This window comes from Procambarus clarkii, chromosome 1 (genome assembly GCF_040958095.1).
Source record: "Procambarus clarkii isolate CNS0578487 chromosome 1, FALCON_Pclarkii_2.0, whole genome shotgun sequence".
NCBI classification, from domain to species: domain Eukaryota; kingdom Metazoa; phylum Arthropoda; class Malacostraca; order Decapoda; family Cambaridae; genus Procambarus; species Procambarus clarkii.
Window position 1 is genome coordinate 3,780,098 of NC_091150.1, and position 10,756 is coordinate 3,790,853.

Genomic DNA, 10,756 nt, shown 5'->3' on the forward strand with positions numbered 1-10,756 from the left:
TATATATATATATATATATATATATATATATATATATATATTTATATATATATATATATATATACATATATTACAATATATGGCTTGGGAACAAGATTGAATGGTCCTCAAGCCAATATGCAATTGAAAACTCCACACCCATGAAGGATTCGAACCCAGACAGCTAGGAGGGCTCTTCATCCCAAAGAGGGGGGAACAGGGGGAGTTGTGCAGGTGAAACAGGGATGAAGAGGGGGAACAGGGGGAGTGTTGCAGGTGAAACAGGGATGAAGAGGGGGAACAGAGGGAGTGGTGCAGGTGAAACAGGCATGAGGAGGGGGAACAGGAGGAGTGGCGCAGGTGAAACAGGAATGAAGAGGGGGAACAGGGGGAGTGGCGCAGGTGAAACAGGGATGAAGAGGCGGAACAGGGGGAGAGGTGCAGGTGAAACAGGGATGAAGAGGGGGAACAAGGGGAGTGGTGCAGGTGAAACAGGGATGAAGAGGGGGAACAGGGGGAGTGGTGCAGGTGAAACTGGGATGAAGAGGGGGGAACAGGGGGAGTGGTGCAGGTGAAACAGGGATGAAGAGGTGGTACAAGGGGAGTTGTACAGGTGAAAAAGGGATGAAGTGGGAGTGAAGGAGGTGCAGGAAGGGGGGCAGAGAGTATGATGTAGGAAGGAGGGAGGACGATGGGAAGGGATGGCGGCGGGAGGGAAGACTACATGATGGGTAAGAAGGGAAGGTGAGTGAACGAAGGGAAGGACTAGCAACGGGAGGGAGGAAAAACAGAGGGAAGGGCGAGAGTGAGAAGCGGCGGAAGGAATGAGAACGAAGGGATAGATCTGCGGCGAGAGGGAAGACGATGGGAAGGCCGGGATGGGATAGGGGCGGGAGTGGGAAGGGCAGAAAGATGGAGGATGAGCAGGTTTATGAGAGGGAGGAAAAGGGAAGGAGAAGGTGCCAGAATGAGAGGAGGGAGTTTGGTAGTAAAATAGGAGAGGGAGTGGGGAGGGTGTTGATAGATGGTTATGATAAATGGATAGATTAATGGAAAATTTATATAGGTAGATAGATGGATGGATATATTGATTGCTAAATATATATATTGGCGGATAGACGGATGCATAGATGAGTTGATAGACGGAAAGACAGATGACTATATGGATGGATAGAAAGATGAGTTGATGGACGGATACATGGATAGATAGATGTATATAATGATAAATGGTTGTTTTAATGGGAAGATAGATTGATGGATTGACAGATATAAGTAGATAGATAGATGGATACATTGATGGATACATTTGTGCTAGGTGAACAGTCGAATCAGGTTAAAGAATATCTTTCGATTTGCTATTGCATCAACCGGGATTCGATCGGGGACCATTAGGATTATAACCATCGAACTCACTCCATTTAGACGCTACGCCTCCAGTTTGTGTGTGTGTGTGTGTGTGTGTGTGTGTGTGTGTGTGTGTGTGTGTGTGTGTGTGTGTGTGTGTGTGTGTGTGTGTGTGTGTGTGTGTGTGTGTGTGTATGTGTGTGTGTGTGTGTGTGTGTGTATGTGTGTGTGTGTGTGTGTGTGTGTTTGTGTGTTTGTTAGTTAGAGAGAAATAGATGTAGTAGATATAAAAGAGGATAAATACAGTTATTTGATAGGCGGGGTCCAAGAGCTAATAACTCGATTCTGCAGATACATATAGTAAATAAAAGGATAAAACACACACACACACACACACACACACACACTAGTTGATAATGGACTGTTTTGTGTTCGTATCCATGTGTACTATTGTCATGACCGACAGACACGTGAAGCTATATGTGTTTATTTGTACCTGTAATTAAACTGACATGTGTACGGTAATTATCTGTATGTGTCCATTTTAAAGGTACATATTAGTGAATGTTTATTTATGTAAATTGATTGACATATGTACATATGCGCGCGTTTAGTGATACTGTAATTTATATGGTTAACATGCATACGTTTGAATGACATAGTTTCCCATTAATGTCACATTTTTTGTTACTGTTTCGCTGTTCACTCTCCCTCTCTGACCCCCGTCGACTAATTGTGCTCACGTGTGTTGGTTCAAGGTACGGTAACCATTGGCTTTTTACCCAATAATTTGCAACTATTTGCAAACAAACATTTCTAAAGAACATCTATGTTTCTGATAAATATTCTTTTTCCTAACATACATGTAAATCACACAGTACCTAACCGCAGTCAGAAACACTTTTCTTACTATCTCTCACAACGGCTTTTGCATATATATCCTATCTTAATAAATTTATAATTTAAATTCATAACTGGCAACCCTCTTCCAGCGCCTTAAAGGCCACCAAACATCATTCTTTTCCATTAACCTCTCCCAAATTATCTTTTGCACCAATACACACACTAGGGGGCTTTATAGCTGAGTGGACAGCGCTCTCGACTCGTAATCTTAGGGTCAAAGTTCGATCCCCCGGTGATGGAGCAAACGAAAATCAGCAGAGTTTCATTCATTCATGATGCTCCTCTTACCTAGCAGTACATAGGTACTTGGGAATTAGACACCTGTTACGGGCTGCTTCCTGGGTGTGTGTATGTGGAATTTTTTTTTTATTAGCTAGTAAAAATTGACTGATTCACAGTTGAGAGGCGGGCCGAAAGAGCAGAGCTCAACCCTCGCAAGAACAACTAGGTGAACACAACAAGATAAATACTAACTAACCACGATCTCGTATAATCTACTACACACGCTACCACCTCCCCCAGTACCTCCCCACCTCCCCCCACTCCCTAAATCACTCTACCTAAGTCATTAAAAATATAAAACAAATCAATTAATACACAAAAAATACTAACTATAAATAAAGGAACCAAATTTTATACATACAGCGACTCCAGCGTGGTCTAGTCGGAGGAGAACGTGTTCTCATCTGGATAGATTGCGATCGAGCCTGTCGGAACGGTTGTGTAACTGCAGGGCACAAATATTTGTGTGTGTCCCCTCCTGTAGCTGCCTCTGTTTCGACAGGTTCCCTGGATAGCTGGAATTGGCCTGGCCCTAGGAAAGTGGGGAAGGGGTGAAATCCGTTGGGCCCACGGATGGATACCTTGGATCCATAGACCTAGGGTAGGTCTAATCACCTGGGATTCGAACCCACGGTGGGAATAAGGGAGGAGATTTGGGGGGAGGAGGGGACACAAATGGTTCCTGGAACCAAACCTCACATAAATCCGGACACTCACACACACACACACACACAAGTGTGGGAGAATTCGAATTCTACGACCAGGCAACAAAAATAAGGCAAGAAAGAGAAGGGTGGGCAGACTGCATATTTTTGGATTGTCAGAAAGCCTTTGATACAGTGCCACACAAGAGGCTAGTGCGAAAGTTGGAGATGCAGGCTGGAGTGAGAGGGAAGGTACTCCGGTGGATAGAGGAATACCTAAGCAACAGGAGACAACGAGTCTGTGTGAGGGGTGAAGTCTCAGATTGGCGAGACGTCACAAGTGGAGTCCCGCAGGGGTCAGTCCTCGGACCTATACTGTTTCTGGTATATGTAAATGATCTCCCAGAGGGTATAGATTCGTTCCTCTCAATGTTTGCCGACGATGCAAAAATTATGAGGAGGATTGAAACAGAGGATGATAGTAGGAGGCTACAAGATGACCTGGATAGACTGAGTGAATGGTCCAACAAATGGCTGTTGAAGTTCAACCCGAGTAAATGCAAAGTAATGAAACTAGGCAGTGGAAACAGGAGGCCAGGCACAGGATACAGAATAGGAGATGAAGTACTTAATGAAACAGACAGAGAGAAAGATCTAGGAGTTGATATCACACCAAACCTGTCTCCTGAAGCCCACATAAAGAGAATAACGTCTGCGGCATATGCGAGGCTGGCTAACATCAGAACGGCGTTCATGAACCTGTGTAAGGAATCATTCAGAATCTTGTACACCACATATGTGAGACCAATCCTGGAGTATGCGGCCCCAGCATGGAGCCCGTACCTTGTCAAGCACAAGACGAAGCTGGAAAAAGTCCAAAGGTATGCTACTAGACTAGTCCCAGAACTAAGAGGCATGAGTTATGAGGAAAGGGTGCGGGAAATGCACCTCACGACACTGGAAGACAGAAGAGTAAGGGGGGACATGATCACAACCTACAAAATCCTCAGGGGAATCGACCGGGTAAACAAGGACGAACTTTTCAACACTGGTGGGACGCGAACAAGGGGACACAGGTGGAAGCTGAGTACCCAAATGAGCCACAGAGACGTTAGAAAGAACTTTTTCAGTGTCAGAGTAGTTAGCAAATGGAATGCATTAGGAAGTGATGTGGTGGAGGCTGACTCCATTCACAGTTTCAAATGTAGATATGATAGAGCCCAATAGGCTCAGGAATCTGTACACCAGTTGATTGACGGTTGAGAGGCGGGACCAAAGAGCCAGAGCTCAACCCCCGCAAGCACAATTAGGTGAGGTGAGTACACACCCATATCCGAACATTCACAGGGACACTCACACACACACATCCATAGACTGTGATAAGGTTGACCATCTGAGGGGACACAGACGGCCTCCTGAAACCACAGATGTAACCGGACACATAATCATCCGGACACTCACAGGGACACCCACACTCACCCGGACACTCACAGTGACACTCACACTCACACACTGATACACATCCATAGACACAAACTGTGATAAGGGAGACCATCTGAGGGGACACAGATGGCCTCCTGGACCCACAGGGTCCATATCCACAGGCTCAGATCAATATTTAAATATACATATTTATTTATATATATAAAATTTTTAAAGAAAATACACACACACACATATATATATATATATATATATATATATATATATATATATATATATATATATATATATATATATATATATATATATATATATATATATATATATGTATGTATATATAAATATATAAACAATAAGTAAATACATGACGAACTAAAAATTGAATCATAACAATTTATAAATGAATGAAAATATAATAAAAAATAATAAATTGAATAAAAAAAATAAAAAAATGTCAATGACACATAAAGGAATAAAAATATTTTATTCATAATTATTATAATACAATATATATATATATATATATATATATATATATATATATATATATATATATATATATATATATATTTATATATATTTATATATATATAGAGATTTTTTTTAACCTATAAGGGGTACCACCTGTAGTGCAAGTGTAGGGACCCATAGCCTTGGAGAAGAAAATAAAGAGTACTCAGAGAAGACCTTGTGGATCCTCACTGACCACCTTGATATTTTCTTCTCTTCTCTAATAAATATATATATATATATATATATATATATATATATATATATATATATATATATATATATATATATATGTATATATATATACATATATTACAATATATGGCTTGGGAACAAGATTGAATGGTCCTCAAGCCAATATGCAATTGAAAACTCCACACCCATGAAGGATTCGAACCCAGACAGCTAGGAGGGCTCTTCATCCCAAAGAGGGGGGAACAGGGGGAGTGGTGCAGGTGAAACAGGGATGAAGAGGGGGAACAGGGGGAGTGTTGCAGGTGAAACAGGGAAGAAGAGGGGGAACAGAGGGAGTGGTGCAGGTGAAACAGGCATGAGGAGGGGGAACAGGAGGAGTGGCGCAGGTGAAACAGGAATGAAGAGGGGGAACAGGGGGAGTGGCGCAGGTGAAACAGGGATGAAGAGGCGGAACAGGGGGAGAGGTGCAGGTGAAACAGGGATGAAGAGGGGGAACAAGGGGAGTGGTGCAGGTGAAACAGGGATGAAGAGGGGGAACAGGGGGAGTGGTGCAGGTGAAACTGGGATGAAGAGGGGGGAACAGGGGGAGTGGTGCAGGTGAAACAGGGATGAAGAGGTGGTACAAGGGGAGTTGTACAGGTGAAAAAGGGATGAAGTGGGAGTGAAGGAGGTGCAGGAAGGGGGGCAGAGAGTATGATGTAGGAGGGAGGGAGGACGATGGGAAGGGATGGCGGCGGGAGGGAAGACTACATGATGGGTAAGAAGGGAAGGTGAGTGAACGAAGGGAAGGACTAGCAACGGGAGGGAGGAAAAACAGAGGGAAGGGCGAGAGTGAGAAGCGGCGGAAGGAATGAGAACGAAGGGATGGATCTGCGGCGAGAGGGAAGACGATGGGAAGGCCGGGATGGGATAGGGGCGGGAGTGGGAAGGGCAGAAAGATGGAGGATGAGCAGGTTTATGAGAGGGAGGAAAAGGGAAGGAGAAGGTGCCAGAACGAGAGGAGGGAGTTTGGTAGTAAAATAGGAGAGGGAGTGGGGAGGGTGTTGATAGATGGTTATGATAAATGGATAGATTAATGGAAAATTTATATAGGTAGATAGATGGATGGATATATTGATTGCTAAATATATATATTGGCGGATAGACGGATGCATAGATGAGTTGATGGACGGAAAGACAGATGACTATATGGATGGATAGAAAGATGAGTTGATGGACGGATACATGGATAGATAGATGTATATAATGATAAATGGTTGTTTTAATGGGAAGATAGATTGATGGATTGACAGATATAAGTAGATAGATAGATGGATACATTGATGGATACATTTGTGCTAGGTGAACAGTCGAATCAGGTTAAAGAATATCTTTCGATTTGCTATTGCATCAACCGGGATTCGATCGGGGACCATTAGGATTATAACCATCGAACTCACTCCATTTAGACGCTACGCCTCCAGTTTGTGTGTGTGTGTGTGTGTGTGTGTGTGTGTGTGTGTGTGTGTGTGTGTATGTGTGTGTGTGTGTGTGTGTGTTTGTGTGTTTGTTAGTTAGAGAGAAATAGATGTAGTAGATATAAAAGAGGATAAATACAGTTATTTGATAGGCGGGGTCCAAGAGCTAATAACTCGATTCTGCAGATACATATAGTAAATAAAAGGATAAAACACACACACACACACACACACACACACACTAGTTGATAATGAACTGTTTTGTGTTCGTATCCATGTGTACTATTGTCATGACCGACAGACACGTGAAGCTATATGTGTTTATTTGTACCTGTAATTAAACTGACATGTGTACGGTAATTATCTTATGTGTCCATTTTAAAGGTACATATTAGTGAATGTTTATTTATGTAAATTGATTGACATATGTACGTATGCGCGCGTTTAGTGATACTGTAATTTATATGGTTAACATGTATACGTTTGAATGACATAGTTTCCCATTAATGTCACATTTTTTGTTACTGTTTCGCTGTTCACTCTCCCTCTCTGACCCCCGTCGACTAATTGTGCTCACGTGTGTTTGTTCAAGGTAAGGTAACCATTGGCTTTTTACCCAATAATTTGCAACTATTTGCAAACAAAAATTTCTAAAGAACATCTATGTTTCTGATAAATATTCTTTTTCCTAACATACATGTAAATCACACAGTACCTAACCTCAGTCAGAAACACTTTTCTTACTATCTCTCACAACGGCTTTTGCATATATATCCTATCTTAATAAATTTATAATTTAAATTCATAACTGGCAACCCTCTTCCAGCGCCTTAAAGGCCACCAAACATCATTCTTTTCCATTAACCTCTCCCAAATTATCTTTTGCACCAATACACACACTAGGGGGCTTTATAGCTGAGTGGACAGCGCTCTCGACTCGTAATCCTAGGGTCAAAGTTCGATCCCCCGGTGATGGAGCAAACGAAAATCAGCAGAGTTTCATTCATTCATGATGCTCCTCTTACCTAGCAGTACATAGGTACTTGGGGATTAGACACCTGTTACGGGCTGCTTCCTGGGTGTGTGTATGTGGATTTTTTTTTTATTAGCTAGTAAAAATTGATTGATTCACAGTTGAGAGGCGGGCCGAAAGAGCAGAGCTCAACCCTCGCAAGAACAACTAGGTGAACACAACAAGATAAATACTAACTAACCACGATCTCGTATAATCTACTACACACGCTACCACCTCCCCCAGTACCTCCCCACCTCCCCCCACTCCCTAAATCACTCTACCTAAGTCATTAAAAATATAAAACAAATCAATTAATACACAAAAAATACTAACTATAAATAAAGGAACCAAATTTTATACATACAGCGACTCCAGCGTGGTCTAGTCGGAGGAGAACGTGTTCTCATCTGGATAGAATGCGATCGAGCCTGTCGGAACGGTTGTGTAACTGCAGGGCACAAATATTTGTGTGTGTCCCCTCCTGTAGCTGCCTCTGTTTCGACAGGTTCCCTGGATAGCTGGAATTGGCCTGGCCCTAGGAAAGTGGGGAAGGGGTGAAATCCGTTGGGCCCACGGATGGATACCTTGGATCCATAGACCTAGGGTAGGTCTAATCACCTGGGATTCGAACCCACGGTGGGAATAAGGGAGGAGATTTGGGGGAGGAGGGGACACAAATGGTTCCTGGAACCAAACCTCACATAAATCCGGACACTCACACACACACACACACACACCCATATCCGAACATTCACAGGGACACTCACACACACACATCCATAGACTGTGATAAGGTAGACCATCTGAGGGGACACAGATGGCCTCCTGAAACCACAGATGTAACCGGACACATAATCATCCGGACACTCACAGGGACACCAACACTCACCCGGACACTCACAGTGACACTCACACTCACACACTGATACACATCCATAGACACAAACTGCGATAAGGGAGACCATCTGAGGGGACACAGATGGCCTCCTGGACCAACAGGGTCCATATCCACAGGCTCAGATCAATATTTAAATATACATATATATTTATATATATAAAATTTTTAAAGAAAATACACACACACACACACACACATATATATATATATATATATATATATATATATATATATATATATATATATATATATATATATATATATATATATATATATATATATATATATATATATGTATATATAAATATATAAACAATAAGTAAATACATGACGAACTAAAAATCGAATCATAACAATTATTAAATGAATGAAAATATAATAAAAAATAATAAATTGAAAAAAAAAAATAAAAAAAATGTCAATGACACATAAAGGAATAAAAATATTTTATTCATAATTATTATAATACAATATATATATATATATATATATATATATATATATATATATATATATATATATATATATATATATATATATATATATATATATATATATATATATATATATATATATATATTTATATATATTTATATATATATAGAGATTTTTTTTTAACCTATAAGGGGTACCACCTGTAGTGCAAGTGTAGGGACCCATAGCCTTGGAGAAGAAAATAAAGAGTACTCAGAGAAGACCTTGTGGATCCTCACTGACCACCTTGATATTTTCTTCTCTTCTCTAATAAATATATATATATATATATATATATATATATATATATATATATATATATATATATATATATATATATATATATATATATATATATATATATATATATATATATATATATATATATAGGGAAGGGAGTACACTCCCTTCTACACACTCAAGGGAGTATATATATATATATATATATTACAATATATGGCTTGGGAACAAGATTGAATGGTCCTCAAGCCAATATGCAATTGAAAACTCCACACCCATGAAGGATTCGAACCCAGACAGCTAGGAGGGCTCTTCATCCCAAAGAGGGGGGAACAGGGGGAGTGGTGCAGGTGAAACAGGGATGAAGAGGGGGAACAGGGGGAGTGTTGCAGGTGAAACAGGGATGAAGAGGGGGAACAGAGGGAGTGGTGCAGGTGAAACAGGCATGAGGAGGGGAACAAGAGGAGTGGCGCAGGAGAAACAGGAATGAAGAGGGGAAACAGGGGGAGTGGCGCAGGTGAAACAGGGATGAAGAGGCGGAACAGGGGGAGAGGTGCAGGTGAAACAGGGATGAAGAGGGGGAACAAGGGGAGTGGTGCAGGTGAAACAGGGATGAAGAGGGGGAACAGGGGGAGTGGTGCAGGTGAAACTGGGATGAAGAGGGGGGAACAGGGGGAGTGGTGCAGGTGAAACAGGGATAAAGAGGTGGTACAAGGGGAGTTGTACAGGTGAAAAAGGGATGAAGTGGGAGTGAAGGAGGTGCAGGAAGGGGGGCAGAGAGTATGATGTAGGAGGGAGGGAGGACGATGGGAAGGGATGGCGGCGGGAGGGAAGACTACATGATGGGTAAGAAGGGAAGGTGAGTGAACGAAGGGAAGGACTAGCAACGGGAGGGAGGAAAAACAGAGGGAAGGGCGAGAGTGAGAAGCGGCGGAAGGAATGAGAACGAAGGGATGGATCTGCGGCGAGAGGGAAGACGATGGGAAGGCCGGGATGGGATAGGGGCGGGAGTGGGAAGGGCAGAAAGATGGAGGATGAGCAGGTTTATGAGAGGGAGGAAAAGGGAAGGAGAAGGTGCCAGAACGAGAGGAGGGAGTTTGGTAGTAAAATAGGAGAGGGAGTGGGGAGGGTGTTGATAGATGGTTATGATAAATGGATAGATTAATGGAAAATTTATATAGGTAGATAGATGGATGGATATATTGATTGCTAAATATATATATTGGCGGATAGACGGATGCATAGATGAGTTGATGGACGGAAAGACAGATGACTATATGGATGGATAGAAAGATGAGTTGATGGACGGATACATGGATAGATAGATGTATATAATGATAAATGGTTGTTTAATGGGAAGATAGATTGATGG